Genomic DNA, 16,855 nt, shown 5'->3' with positions numbered 1-16,855 from the left:
TATTCAATTTAGCAGTTGGCTAAATTACCCCGACATAAACATGTCTGTGAGACTGCTGTTACAGCAGCCACCATTTATTTTCATGATGCTGGAAACTTGTTATGTTTAATTGAAAACTAAACATAACAAAACTGGATTAAACTTAACAACTGGGACATGTTTGCCTGTAATTCAGCGATCAAGACGGGAAGCTCCACTGCTATCTCACTCAGTAAAAAAAAACTGATCCAGCCCACGAAAAATCTTGTTTAAACTGAGCTTTTTTTTAAAATTATTTTAGATGAATAGCGTATGCTTCCTTAAAAGAACCAAGCAAACAAACTAAAGAACAAAAGTCTGTCTCTTTCACGCTGATACAAAAAAACATAGGCCCACCCAAGTGCATTCTGGTCCCTCACCAGTCAACCTTCCCCATACTATGCCCAAACCAAAATGTATTTAATAAGAAAAACTCAAATATGCTATGCAAAACTAGCGATTCAATTAAAAATATACACAACTGAAGAAAATCAGTTCATTGAATCATTTTAAACTTGCTAGGTGACCTGCAATATTTGGATAAGATATGCATGAGATATCGGTTGAAATGCAAAAGACGTATTGTTAATTCACCTTTGGGAGCGCTAGTGAATTACCTTCCACACTGAACATCCTGGGATTTCTCCAGCGTTGAGGCAGAATGTTATGCTTTCAGGCACGAGACTGGTGGACTCAAATGCACGACTCCAAGACAACGTAAAGTTTAACAAAAAGTTTACTTAATAAGAGTATAAACAAAAAACTCACAAGGAGGATCAAAAACCATTATTGAAAAGCGCTCTTCAGGAGGGTCAAACAATTCTCAACCTGCATAAACCAAACCAGGGAAACATGAACGACTATACTATGAAAAACTTGACGACGTAGCTCATGGACCAAACAAGACGAACTGGCGACATGACAGGGGAAGACCAGGACTATTTAAGCATGAGGTAAGTGGTAACAGGTGAATACAATCAGAGGCGGGGCAGACAATCACAGAAGGGAAGGAGGTCAGGCTCTGAAACGAGAGGGAAAGGTGAATACAAAATATAACAGGAAGCGCATATGACAACAAAAACATGAGTGAGTAAACTTAACAAACTTGACGAGACATTACACAGAAAACGTCAGACACTGATGTAGCTGGTGACAGACGCCCACCAGGGGGGCTGGGATCCAGATGCCTCTCTTATCTCACCTGGCTGAAAGGAATGTGACCTCTGACCTGACCCGCAGAGGCTCAAGGGAACCTTTGTTGCCATCATGGCACGGCAGCACCACTGGACGACAAAGAGGCTCTCTCTGCTGGGCAGCAAACTTTTTTCTCCTTTTATCAGCAACATGTGCTCTGATGAAAGGTGCACCTGTGTTTCTGTAGAGTCTGTCCATAACGAGGGCAGAGCTGCAATGGTTATCAAATGATCAGCTCCGTTACGGCCCACTGAGTTTGCACATCACAATATGGTAACAATAATAAACTTGCAGCATGTGGTCCTCAGATGGCGTGTGCTGGAAAATAGCTGGAGGTTTCTTGGTGGTTGGGGAATGAGGCACAAACCTTGTGGTCTGGGGAGACTGGAATGGACCAAATAACCATTTATAGGTAACAACAGTAACAATATGGTAATGTTTTTGCTGTTGTTTGATCATAATAGCATGTCAATTCCAAAGTAATATCCAGGTAATAGCTTGGTAATGAAAATTACTGTCGGATACCATCAGGATATTACCTTCATATAAAGATGTTTGTCAATCAAAATTAGTAATACCATATTATAAAGTTATGCATGTTGATATGTATGATGATTATAATTATATGTTATGTGCTAACATCATTATTAGTGCATATTTATTCATAAGGTTATGTTAATAGTAAATGACAGTGATATGAATTGATTATATATTATGATTAATCGTAAAATTAAATCTATTCAAACTAAAAGAAGGGGTGGGATTTAATAAACTCGAACTTCTTCTCACTCATTCGTCTCATATATACATATATACACACAGTATAATATATATTTTGTTTGTTAATTTATTTCATTCTGTTTTGTTCTTCTTATTATGCCTTTACTTGTCTATTATGTTTGTTTCTTTTACATGTTCAAATAAAGCTTTCAAAACAAAAAAAACTCAATTCTTTCTGATCTCAAACTTTTTCCATAGTTGTTACCGAGCTGTTACGTGGTGAGTACTATAGAAATAAGACAGTTTTGCCATAATATGACTTCCCAATCACAAAATCATGACCATATTGTTATTGTTCTGAGTGGCGTGAGCTTATGTGCGCTCACTACTTTGATTACAACCTTATTGTCTGGTTCCATGTCAACTACTGATCAGGTGACAGAAGGACAAGAGAAGAAGAGACAAAGTAGAGCGGAGAGCTGATTTAGCTTCATATTTGTCAGATGGATGAATCTAAACAAGCATGTCATGTGCAGTAGATGTTGCACAACTGTTTACTAACACATTTACCTTGAGAACCTTACATACACTAACACCAGAAGCTCCAGGATCTCATTTCAAAAGTGCGAAAGCCTTGTTCAGATCAACCTTACTCATCAGTGTGTTGTGTGGTTCACTCCTATATTGATTACATTCTAAATGCATTATTATTATTACTTCATTGCTTAAATTTTGTTTTATGTCAGTATTTCTTCAAAGGCAAGGGCTGCATAACAACAGTGTATCATACGTATACTGCGAAAAGCAGAGGTGACAATAAAAAAGGTGAATGTCAGATACAAAGTGTTGAGATGATATAATTACCCATGCTGCCACAGTGGTGCAGATTGTATCTTGTAATTGTTAAACCAGTTATCTATAAGAACATATTTAGCTTGTTTATTTAGAAAGACGGGAGGGGGGCGACGTCAGGACTTTACACGTTTGCTGCCCCAAGTGGTCAGTTTGTCAGTTTGCTGCAGCTTTAAATAAATGTCCATTGTACTGAGGGTTAAATAAACTGTGAAGTGTCACTTTCCTCTGCCACCTCTGCTCTTTTCTTAACTTTGCAAAAACCCTTTTCTCATTATTTACCTGAGATGACTTCATTCAAGAAGAGCTCATCCTGCATCGACACAGCAATGACTAATTCCTGAAAATCTCTGCTTCTGCTGTTGTCATGAATGTCATAACCTGAGGGCACAGAAAATATGTGTTAAAAAAATGATTTTACGATTTAAGTAATTTCCCCAATGACTAAGGAACGGTGAGTAAGCTGGTAATGATATGGTGGGGCGTGCGAGGCTGGTACGGTGTGCTCGGAAGCCAATGACGACCGAGACTATGGTCACATTCCTGCACTGGTTAGTGACTCAATCCGGCTCATATGGGGAACAATATGTTTGCAGCACAGATAATTGTTGGGTCTTATTGCTTAATCCTGATGCTGGATTATTGTTCTCATGACATGCGTCTGTGTGTTACACAGTAATTATGTATGTTGTATCACGTTGACTCACCATTGATCTGTTCTGTGTTGTTCCACCAGTCTTGGGGGGGGGAAGAGGATGATTTCAACACACAACAACAACAACAGCAACAACTCAAACCTTTGCAGCCTTCTCTATTTACAAGCACCATGCAGCTGCTGTGTGTCCGCCTCACCTGCATTAGCTGTGAAGTAAACTGCCCTGTGTGCAGTAAGGGAATGTCGCCAGGCGATACGAGAACACAGCACTACTTTACTTTACTGAAAGAGAAAGAGTTACAGAGCTGAGATGATAGGCTTAATCAGGATAGTGTAAACTCATTTGGCAATGGTTTGAACAATAAAGACATTTGTTTACATTTAAAAGTTATGCGCTACAGCTTTAATAAAAGCTTCATTATTCAAGTGTATCTCTCGAACATAATCACAGCCATTTACTAACATCACAGTGTCAACACACTCATGCACACACATTTGACCGCAGCAAAGTAGGACAGTCAATGAAAAGTGGGTTAGAAAATGGTGTGGAAGAAAACTCCCCACCCACCCATGTGAATCTAAAACCCAGGAAGCTGCAAATGTTTTGATGAAAAAAGCGACAGACAAAATGGCACCACAGAGCTGTTTACCTGTCCTGACAGCTATTTTCCAACCAAACATCAACGTGACAAAAAGGGAGACAATTGTGCAAACACAATGGTGGCCACCAGTGACTTCATCCGTGTTAAAAATAAAAATGTAATGCAATCACGTAGCGCACAGGTAGACAATAAATAATTCTTTTTCTGGTAAATACGTTGGCTGGTGCAGGGATGTGGTTGGGATATGAACACTGTGAACAACACACGGAGTTGATGTCACGATGCAGGCGGTTTCTTCTCCTTCTTTTACACCACACGTAAAGGTTCCTAGAACAACCGTGTGGACAACAGTGACCTTTGGCATTCAAAGCAGTTACTTCAGTCCTAATATTGCTGAAAATATTGCATGAGCGAGGTTGGCCCATTTGCGGGGAATACGTAAATAAGATGCTGCATTCAACCAACTCAGTTTGAATGGAAATCTTAATTTGAACATCAGTTAACATTGATCGCTGTAGTTTCAGACCTTCTTCCATAGAACATGACAATTATAATCTCATTTACAGGAACTGCACATGAGTGGACACAATAGGTTCCTGGTTGTATGTGATGTCTGTGTGAACATCCGCCTTCAAAAACTGACACGGAGCCAATTAAACTGAAAAACTTGAGACTTCAAAACTTGAGCTGATGTTGCAACTACATCCACTTTTAATATATAATTAATGTATGGTTGTGGCTAATCTGTGTATTTTTTTGGTCATTAAACCATGGAAAATATCAGTTGCGCGTGTTGAGTAATCAAATCAATTCCAGAGGGGTATTTTAAACTTGACCCTAAACTGAACTAAGGTAAGTTTGTATAATATAAATAGTTTACGCACATTACGCATGCCTTTCGTCTTGAGCACAAGATGTTTTAATCAACTTGGTGCATGTAAACCCCAAGTCATGCTAAATGACATGTAAAGAGTATTCCAAAAATAATATATACACATATGAAAGAAAAATAACCTGGAGGCCCACCACATTTGTGTTGTGAATTAAATAGCACGGCAGCTGGAGGTGTGTCTCGAATGTAAATAATATTGGAAAGTAATCAAAGTCATCAAAGGAAGTTGCATTAAATTTTGTCACAGATGATGATTACCATAAATGATCTGTTGCTTTGTGACGTGACCTCATTACTTGGCACATAAACGCCTCATCAGCGAGCGATATTTCAACACTGCCTCATTCATTCTCTCCTGTACGTGCTCTCTGCTCGGCGACGCCACCTTGACTTGGTGAAACATGCACCCTCTCTGTGTGTTGTTTCATTTTGCTCATTTGTGCTCCTCCAGCTCTATCCCACTGTGCCGAGCCCCACCTGCCTTTTTCCTTGAACATTTTGATATCCCTGAAAGCTCACCATTTATCTGATGCAACTCTAATAGCTTCTTCTGAGAGATTGTTCGTTAGATATTGCACTGTGCTGCAGATACTCCCCTCCCTTGGTCAATCCTTTCGTGAGAAGACAGTGCAGCACAGAGTTGCTGGGGCAGAGCCGCCACACGCAATGGTTGCACTGTAACAATAACTCACCGACAGCTCATCTTACCCCTGAACACCCTCATCTGCTCTCATCTACTGAGCAGCCGAGGCCAAGACCTGTCATTCATAACTCATGTATAGACAGTGAACATTTGGAAAACTAACAAATGAGAGGGGAAAACATAAACAAACAGTGCATCATTATGGGGTTTTTTCCACATTCATTTTGCATGTGTGTGTGTGTGGCTGCAGAGCATTTCTCAGGTGTGCAGGTGTGTTTGCGTGCAAGTGTGTGACTATAAGAGTCAAGAGATTACAGAGAATTGCGTGCCTCTTGCACTACAACCTTGTTCTTCCAGTTTGGTGTGCCCATTCAGCCTGACAAACACACTCCATTACCTGGTGACAAACAGGAATGTAAACTACAAAGAATGTTGAAAAAAAAAAAAAGGCACACACACAAAGCGGAACACAGACACTTTTATGAATGGAGACATACCATTCATAAATCCACCTGAATGTACATGAATCACAATGCTGCTGGTACTGACTAGGTCTGAGCTGCAGAGAGGGAGTAACACAGCAAGGTGCATGCCGTGAATTAATATGACTTTTCTTGCCTTTTTTTTTTGTCTCGTAATATGCCGTACAGTTTAAGCTGCAGTTGTTATTTCGATGCAGCGCTTGTGCACTGCAAAAAACGCAGTTGCCAGGTGAATCTGTTTATTGTCCAAGGAAACCAATTCAAACACAGGGAGGAAGCGTATGTTCCTCACACTTGTAAAAGTTGTCTGAGGCTTGTCAGAGCACTTCAAAGCCCTGCTGAGACAGAAGTAATCCAGAGTGACAGGCCAGCCTCTCACCTCGCTGCTCGAGTACCAAAGCCATGACAACACTTTTTTATTTGTTCAATCTCAAACCAGAGAAACGAAACAGTGCTTTGCACACAAGCTTCTTAGCAACCGCCGGGACTGGAGACACGGTGTGGAAGTTACAGACGAAGAACATAGATGTAGTGCAATTGATCATAGTCTGGATTATGCTGCACGTGTATGGCTGGCTGTCGTTTGAGTTTGAAGGGCTCAGATGAAATAGAATATAAATTGTCCAACGCACCCGGGCCTTTAAATCTTCTTGTATCCACAGGGAACAGTTGGCGGTCCCTCCTTCAATTCAAACAAGACAATAAGAGTTCAGTCTGAGTTATTAGAGCATATCGGCTGTTGGAGATACACAAACAGTGGCTGGGGACGGCCACCTACATTTACACTTGACCACACATGACCTGTCAACATTTCTTTTGTTGGTTAATGGTCACTATATATACATATGTATGTGTATATTTCTGTTTCTGTTCACAAAGACCAAACCGAAGCAGTTACGCCCTGCTGCTTAAAACAAATGTGTTGTCATCACAAAGGAAATTTGTCAATGCTGTTCCTAAAGAGTTACATGTTATGAAAAAAGAAAACGACGGACAGCAGAAAGACTAAATTGTTTCAGTCAATTGTTGTTTCAGAAGCTTCTTTTAACACCGCCTGCCTGCTGCAGCTGACAGGAGCTGATGACAGTAAGTGAGTAAAAGCAGTTTGTGGTGAATAAATCAAAACACCCTAAAAAGTGGTTCATTCACACTACCTTTAGATCAATCACTGTATGCTCCTTGTACTGCACTCTTAGTAATTAGGTAGAAAACGTGGTAAGGCGACCACCATTACCGCTGCTGCTCATTCTCACATGACCACAAGACCTTTGCTGCTGCTTTTCACATTGGTTGTCCAAGTGTGCCCCGGACCTCCACTGTCACCTTCATCTGCAACATGTCGAGGAGCCGAGACATTCTGACAATGTTGTGGCAACACGATGAGAACGTCATGCCTGAGAGATCTGTCGTTATGGTCTCACAGTCAGTTCGGAGCCTTTTTTAGTGTGTGTGTGTGTGTGTGTGTGTGTGTGTGTGTGTGCTTGTGCAGTGTGCGAGACCGCTTCCTCCCAACACAACAGGGTTTATGGGTTACTTACTCTGCGATGGGTCTTTTGTTGTTCCGAGGTCCAATCACCGCTAATCATCTATCACATTAACTCCAATTTGTTTGAGGCCTGCGGCTCAAAACATTTAAGTTTCAAATGATTTGGAGAGACAAAGAAAATCAATCATTGCTGCTGATTATTGAAACGTGTTCAATTATGGCTGCACCATTCCTTATCTAATAATCAATGCAACTGATGCTATTTTATTTTATTCCTCTACTAATGTGACAAAAAATGAAGACCTTACAGAGACAGTAGCGTCATCAAAACTCTGATGAACTCACACGGTGATCATCTTCTCTGACAGATGATTGTGATAAATATTATCTGCGATCTGAACAGCTGAAGCAGAAGGAAATGGAACTTTTGCAATGCCATGAATATTTGTAAACGAATGAACGTGACACGTTCACAACTTTAAATGGTGAATATATTGTAACTCCTTAAATATAACCACATACAGCATTATTAATAATGACCTGTTTACCACAGCAGGCGTATCATATTAAAATGTGACTTTTTTTTTACTATAAAAATTAACTCAGTGGCCTTTGAATGTGTGTGTGTGCCACTGCAGTTGGTTTTCCGCTCAGATGATAAGGTATCTTTTGCTGTGTCGCTCTTTCTGTATCCCTCCACCCTTCCTTCTCTCAATAGAATCAGCTCCACTGGGAGTCTCTTTTATTTTCTGTCAGGGTTTTTTTTAGGTGGATGTGGGCGGAGAGGAAGTAGTTTGTTTCCACAGTCAGTTATAGAAACATATTATAGGATGGTAATTATTTATTTTAGTTGGTCTTTGGTTTTAATGGCCCATCCATATGTCAAAACGGACGTTCTTCTTCTGACTCTATAGATATATTTGATAAGCATTCATTGAAACTAACAACACACTATTCTAAATGTTAACAAAGAATTCAGGTAAAAGATGGCAAAAGGACATTTAACATATTTCCCAGCAGATTCAGATGTATTTAAAATTAAATAAATAATATACAACAAACTAAAAGTCATTAGTTACAAGGCAATTTAGACACAAGGTAAAGAAATGTTTGACAAAACAAAACAAATATTAAACAAATGTGAGCATTAACTCTATTTTTTTAAACCGTTTTATTACTTACTGTTTTATTCTAAATGTACATGACACGTTTTTTTTTTTAAAAAAAGGCCCTAATCCCAAAGAGGAGATACAGAGGCGTTCCTGTTTCTCCTTTGGGAATATTCATGTAGTTATAATATCCTAGCAAACGAAAGATATATAAAAAATTTGCTCCACACACTCATTCCATTATTGATGATGTCGATCTTAAAGAGCAGATGAATGAAAGATTAAATTGAAAATGATAAAATGCCAGTAAAACAGTGAACATGCCAGCATGACTCAACCTGCCTGCATATGACTCACAATAACGCCGTATCAGCAGCAAACACAGGCAGAGGAAATACCAATCCCCCAGTGAAACAATACGACCAAAACGGACAATTCAGACAGCGCTAATAACGGACTTTAAGGGAGGGAGGGTCTCATGGCTTCCGCCCTGGAAGACCCATGACCACTTGTGGCCCCCTGTGAACTATGTGCACTACTAAAAATAATTCTGTGTAAATACAGGCTCTAGGATTAAAGGTTGGAATCTGAATAAATATATCTCAAGTCAGGACAGTTGGTCTTTAGATTTGTAGACTTAACTGTTTTTTCTTGACTTTCTGTGGTTTCCATTCATTTTTTTTTTTTTTTTTAAGAGCAGTGTAATCAGATCATCTGTGATTGTCTATGCAGTATGGAGTAAATAAATGCAGTCCTCTGCTCTGTGAATTACAGTTCTCTTCAAATATCTAAAAATGTGTTTTTCTATCTACGGTAATGTGCGTGCCACAGAGCAACAACTCCCATGATTCCACACTGATTTCTGACATCATCAAACTCAGATTTTCTAGACCGCTAGTGGCAGACATTACATAGTGTGAATTTAAATTTGATTTATTATATCAATAAATGGAGAAACAGGTCTATGATAGATGTATCTGAAAATGTCCCCATGACAGTTGTGTGAATTTCTCTCTTTTTCATTTGACACGTACTGGGAAAACAAACAATTTTGTGTTAAGGTATTACACTAGTTGTTTTTTTTTTTTAAATCTTTTTTAAAAACCTTCTTTTTCTCCTTGTGGTCTAATTCAGGTTGAACTGGACTCCTGCTGGTTGCTTTTTTATGCTCTTATTATGCACTGTAATGTTGTTTTTATGTCTTTATATTTTCTATTTTACTGATCTTTATTGACGTCAGTCTGTACATCACTTTGGTCAACCTCAGTGGTTTTTTTAAATGTGCTCTATAAATAAGATTTAAGTTGAGTACAGTGAATTGGACCCATATAAATTCTTATTACCGAGCTACATGGATATTACTTTAGAATTAGCATGGTGATGCCATAATATTACAAAAAACATTTCTATTACATGTTGTTACAGTACAGTCATATTAAAAAACTTACTTTTCTCCTCCTCTAGCACATGTTCACCTTCAATAATAGGTTTTAACCCATTGTTGTCCAATGATCAGACTCTCCTCCCACACTTAATTCTAAATTCATTCTGCCAGTCATTGACCAGCATGCACTGACACTTACTGTCTGATTTGTCTGTTAAATCTACCGTCGTGAAGATGGGAGCAAGAGACTCCTTTGACAGAGAGAAGCCTGTTGTCATGACTTTTCATGTTGACCTGATAGTTCCTGTCAAACAATACCTTGGGGTTTTTGGAGATTGTAAATGTCGGAGTGATTAAGGAAATGTAATCCACGCTTCTCTGATCAGCATCCTCACCCAAACAACGTACAACACAGGTTTACACAGCGTCCCCTCCAGTGAGGAATATGAGCTGCTCTATGGTGATAAAAAGCTCACTTGTTTATAAAAATCACACAAAGCCCAAAGCTTTACACGTGTAGTCGGGGGCATTTTATCCTCAGCGCTCCAGTATAGTCCTGCTTTTTTTAAACAGCACACCACGTCCAAGACAATGCTCTGAACATGAGACGGCAGCTACAGTAATGTTCACCATGTTCCTGCATCTTCATCATGACTCCAACATCCACCATGAGGCAGATTCAAAGTGTCTCTTTTTCCACTGCTGTTCTCCAGTCATCCTGGGATCGGTGAGAGAAAGCACACAGGTGTGTGATTCCACCTAAACCTCACGATGATCTTCCTCTAAAAGCAGAGTCCGTGAGGATCAAAGCATCAGTGAGGAATAAGATTAACAGTCAACGCACGCTTTAACATTCACTGTCTTGGTCGCTTGGTTGGATTTTATACACCCTCTGTTTTCACATGACTGGCACAATAAGTCACAGTTTAATGCTCCAGGGAACTGATGCCAGATTTGTTTGGGCTTTTCCAGCCATGAGAACACACACACACACACACACACACACACTTAACTCAGTTATGTCAACCGGTCCCACTAAACACAATTAATTAAATGGGAGAATGACTATGTATGTAATTATTACTATCTACTTTTATGCATATTTCACTTAATAGAGCTAAATATATTCTACATCATACAATTAAGTTGGATTTACTTAACACTATAATCTTAGATGTACTAAATAAAAATAATTTAACAATTTATGTTGGATTTAATTACCATTGTCAAGTTGAATTGAATTAAATTGTGTTTATTTTAATAAAAATGTTTTATTTCTTTATGTTTTTTATTATGTTGCATTAACTTGAGTCCTACACAGAAAAAGTCCTTTTACCTGCCTTTATTTTAAAATTAAATTTCAGACAAGACTGACAAGTGCAGTCTGGTTACATCCCAGATACCCTAAAAACAAAATTGAGTTGTACCATTAAACAAAAAATTACACATTTCTCAAAGCCCAAACTCAGATCTGTTTTTGTCCACAAACCAAAAGATACTCAGTCAGTTGTATGGCCATCATGTTCTCTGAATGTTTTTTCTAACACTGTAATAAAACAGTGTTAAAATCAGTGGCCCTCCAAAGATACACCATTTAACACAAAGCAAAACCAATTATAATAATAATAATAATAATCATGGTGTCTTCAAGTAAAAATGCCAACATTGAAACTTGGTGCAAAGCCTTTTGGTTTTGTAAAAAAAAAATAAATAAATAAATAAATAAAAAGCAAGCAGATAACTCTAAGGACAGAACTTTGGCACACATAAGGCAGAAAAACAAGGCAGGGTTATGTCTGAACAGGCTTTAACAGCCATTGCTGGTACAGAAAAATATTATCTTGATTATGTTTGCTATTTTCCACTGGAAGGGAAGTGGAAGTGCAAAACTTGAGATGAGTTGCAAGAGTCAACTGACAGTTTAATTTGGGAGCAAATTTTAACCTGTGATATCCCCACATAGACAAATTGAATATTGTATAAAACAAAAATATCCCCCCCCCCCGAAATTTAAATACATGTGCATGGAATGTTTTCATTTGTAATGCTTCAGTAATTGGTACCTTGTAGAAAGAGTTTCAGCACATTGCTTCTGCATCTCCACATTCATAACCTAAAGAAAAACAGACATGAAAAGAGATTATTGCTCATTCATTTGTAAAGTTCTTAAATAGGATAACACCTTATGTCAGATCTTAAACAATATGTATATGTTTACTGCTATTAAAATGACTGTATCCAGCTATTACATTTATTGAGATATTTGTCAGGTACTAAACTCACCACTAATGTTAAGCCGCTGGCCTGGCATCCATCAACCAACACGCTCTGCAAATCTGAAATTCACAGCTGTGCACAGCTTTGAAGTTCCTTCCTTTTTAAGAATGTACAAAACCTACACAAATGCAAATGACAACAAGGTAAAAAGTTAATGATTAAAAGGCTATATAAACAACAAAATAATGGTTAACCAAGTCACTCATTTTAGATGAGCAAAAGTGGAAAGCTAAAATGGCTATACCGTCAGTCCAAAGTCAAAAATACTCATCAACTGGTATAAAACCAACATATTTTAGTTTGTCATTTTTGATTTAGTCATTAACTTACCTGGATATTGATGGATGGCCGTGGATTATGAAGAAATCCGAGACATGTGGCAGGACAGCAGAGTACAAGTCCAGAAAATGGCACCTTCAGCCTTGTTCTTACTGAGCATGTGCAAGTACCAGTGGGAAACGCCCTCCGAGGCCTGATGTACATCTTAATTAACTTGCTTACATAAATTACGCTCATTATTGTTTGTTAATTACAACAAACAATGATGCTATTTGACATTCTTCATTTGAATCCAAAACACACAATTATTCAATAATTTCAGTTGAAATAACTACATTACATGTCATATAGCAGACACTTTCATCCAAAGTGACTTAAAACGGAATTGAGTACAATCAGCCAGGGGTGGAGTCGAACTTGCGACCATTGCGACCATGACGTCTTTCTCAACCACTGTGCCACTCCACCCCCTATTTAATGCAAATGCAAACACCTGAGTTTCATTTCTTTGAGTGTGGGGTGCCTCTGAGCAAGGCATCCCATCCCTATTGTTCCCCCAGGAGCAGCTAAGTGCTGCCCGCTTCTCTTGCGTCTAACTTTAATTCCCAACATAAGACAACAGTTTTTGTAATATGATACAAAAAATGTCCCAGTGTTGTTGAACAACTGGGTCATGAACACGAGTTTTGGTTACATAAAGCAATGCAACTTAAACTTGCAATTATTATAGCTGATATTAAAAGTTCAGTTTGAATTCAATCAGTTTTAAATCAAAACAGCAGTACGTAAGTTTTAAATATAAAAAAATGACAGCAACACTGTGCTAGTAAAGCTAGACATGTACAAAGGTGAATTCTCCTGCTCAAAAAACAGGGTTTGAGAGGATAATTTTTCTCTGTCACACAAACACTCCCTCAGTCAGGTCTGATAGTTTTGCTTGACAGAGCCCGTTTCAGATGGAGGAAGCAGGGTAGAATTAATGTTGCATTGTTTCTGTTCACGAAACCAAACTGAGGCAGAATAACATCACAAACAAAATTCACCAAAAGTTACGCTGAGCCTTTCAAATCTGTGAATCCAGAGGAAGATGTGACAAGATGTCGTCACAGTTATCTTTGACTTCAATTGGATTCTGCATGAATAGACGGGGAAGCTGTACCAAAACATTGCTACTTATGTGAAATGTAGTAAGATTCAAACCAGTGTTTTTAAAGTTTGACCTTTTAGGGCAAAAAACTGGGATATCTATGGAGACCTCCTTTGAATTAGGGCTATCTGTTCAAACATGTTAAATAATCTACAAGGTCTCAATGTAAAGATCATTTCAAAGTTTTGCCCCTGAGCTCATTACCAATCTTCACAGCTCTCTACGTTCTGCTTCTTCAAATGTCGCTGCTTCGGTTCGTTTGCGGCGCAGAGGGAAAACACGGCACCTTTGCGTGACTTCCACTTCTACAGGCTGCAGCCTATCGTGCGTGACTGTCCGTCATCATTACTTTCTTGTAAAAACACAACAAGGAGGGGGTCGCAGAGGACAGGCTTAGCTTCCCTTTGAGCGCTGCCTCACCTTTAACCTCTCACGGGGGAAAGAGATAAACAGAAGGGGGGAGACAACTAAGCTTCAGTGACTTTTAATGACGGGCCCAGTTTGGGTTAGAACAGCAATGCTGTCATCACGCAGAGACGAGATAAGATTAGGACTCATCAGACAAGGGAAGGAGAAGTTTAAGCCTCTGGTGTTTGGTTTTGCTCTGCATTCATCTGTGTACTGTGAGCATAGATGAGCACTCATAAGCACTGTAAGCTTTAGGTGAAATGTTTCACCCATTTTTTCCCACTTGGTCAAATGAAAAATAAACTTAAAATCATTATGACGCTGCTGTGTTTCTATCAGATTAAGAGTCAGATTAAATTTGACCAGTTTTTTTTATTTATTTGATATTTTTCAGATCCTATTACTCATGAAACTTGACCGAAACACAGTAAGGTGTAGGGCAGTGTAAGGCTTTTATTTTCTTGGAAGGAAGGAAGAGACATGTATCTTTAATGACACCTGAAGGCCACCATAGGTTCTCCTAAATGCTTTACGGGGAAAGGGTGAGGTAACATATTAAGCTGCAACATAAAATGTCGCCAAAAGGTGTCGTTAAATCCTCCATACTGTACCTTTAAGCACTAACATTAGATCTTCCTGCAGTGACTGTTCATCGCTTCTGAACAAAATTCTGTTTGTTTGTTTGTTTTTTTTTTTTTTTACCTCTGCAGTCCCGAGCAACTTTGTCATTAAAATTCACTTTCCATAACCCTCATTTCATTCCTGTCACCCGGTGATCCACAAAACCAAAACACCTCAGCCGTCATTAAAAGCTAAATGTGTTCCATTCACTCGTCACAGCCTCTTCAATTAGGCCAATAAAAACAATGAGTGACGACAACAGTTATAAGGACAGAAGGCGGGCAGGGCTTTCTTTTTTCTTTTTAGCTAGCATGGATTTGTAAAGCGCAGTCATGCGGTTGAACACTTAATAAGCCTCCCATTCTTTTCAAATACGTGCCAATAGTTCTGGACTCTGCAGACCCCTGAGAAGGTTCTCGTTCAGTAACACGCACACAAAAAGCCCGACATGCACACTGATCCCCAATTCAGGAGGAAAATGCCCCGTTTAGTGTGAGAATGGAAGGGAGACGCCTTCACGGGCGGCTGACTACGCTTTGGCAAAGGGCCTCTGTAGCACTCAGCCAGACAAAAATAAGGCCATACAGATAGAGGTATACCTCAATGAGCACTTGCTTAATCTGCAAGCTCATTAGGATACTTGAAACACTCATTAGCATCATTCTCATGAACATAGATGGCGAGGGATTTTTGTGGTAAAGAAAAGAGAAAAAAAAAGCACAGGATTTGTGGACTTCTGGGAAATATTGGGGTGACAGTCTGGGAGGGAGGGGGGGCGTTGTGGGATAGTTTGACATTTGGAGTCTCTGGGTCATTCAGTCGTAATGAGGCGCTCGCGGTCGGACCAAAGTATTGCCCCGGCGCTCAACTCTCCCTGACTCATCGCCAAGCCACATGACAGTTTAGTTTAGTTGTGGTCAGACTAATCATGTAGCGGCGAGTTGATTCATCTCTAATGGAAAGTAATTAACAAGATGGGGCCATATGGACAATCCTGATGTGTTTTAGCATATTTATGTAAGCACTTGTCTATTAATATAGTACATGTTTTCCCAACTGTCAAATATTACAGATGGCTAAACTGGAAGAGCTATAAAGATTGTAAAATTAGCAGGTTCAATATTAGTATTTGTCATATAAGTTACCTGTATTATACATATATTGCCAACATTCTCTGTCAAACTGCAATTACGATTAGCTTTTCAGATGTCAGCAAACTATTCTGGAAAAGAAATAACACTGTTTTGTAGTCACTTTGCAGCAGATATCACCATAGTGTATGAAGTCACATTCGGCAGATATTAATCAGTGTGAGTACATTTACAATAATGTTTTTTTTACAAATTGAAGTCCTATATTTCATCTCCTTCAAGCTTGTTTTGGATAAAAATGAGTTCAAAAAAATAATTGCTTCATTGCTGCAAATGCTCCATGATGCATTAGTCCTTTAATTTGTTATATAAAATTTTGACAATTCATTTTATTGTCACGCAGTTGTTTAGTTTTGTTTAGTTTTATTACTCTGATTTATTTATTGAAGCAACGGTTGTTGTGCTGTTGTGCTACTCCCAAAATAATTGCCAGTCCTTATGAAGTTGAAGCTAAATTTAGAACAAAAAAAATGCTACATTCAAGGTTTAAAGATATCTTTAAAATAACTCAAATGTTTGTATATACAGGCCTTGTTTTGCCTCGACCAAATATCCAAACCTATTTTAGAATGAATCCAAACACTGTGAGTGTAAGTAAAGTGTGTCAGTGGCTCTGTTCTGTGTCTTTCACCCTGACGCGCTCATAGAGGGCAGACCTGTGTTTACTGAAGTTGTCAGAGGCTTTTCCTTCACTTGTCACCCCAGTGATGAAGCACATGTGCGTGACTGCTCGGCACCTTCAGAATTGCCCTGGGCAGTCGCCTCTGTTCCTCTGCTTCCCTCAGCAGTTCACAGCATTGATTCAGGGAGGAAGATAAGCGCTGTAGGTGCTGTAAAAGGTGCACAACACTTCCATTGTCCTAAATATATGCACTAATCATGGATATAAATCAAAATAATTGTCCCTTTCATACACGCTTCCTTTTCACGTACGA

The sequence above is a fragment of the Solea solea genome, chromosome 15 (genome assembly GCF_958295425.1).
Source record: "Solea solea chromosome 15, fSolSol10.1, whole genome shotgun sequence".
Lineage (NCBI taxonomy): Eukaryota > Metazoa > Chordata > Actinopteri > Pleuronectiformes > Soleidae > Solea > Solea solea.
This window is presented reverse-complemented; position numbering follows the sequence as displayed.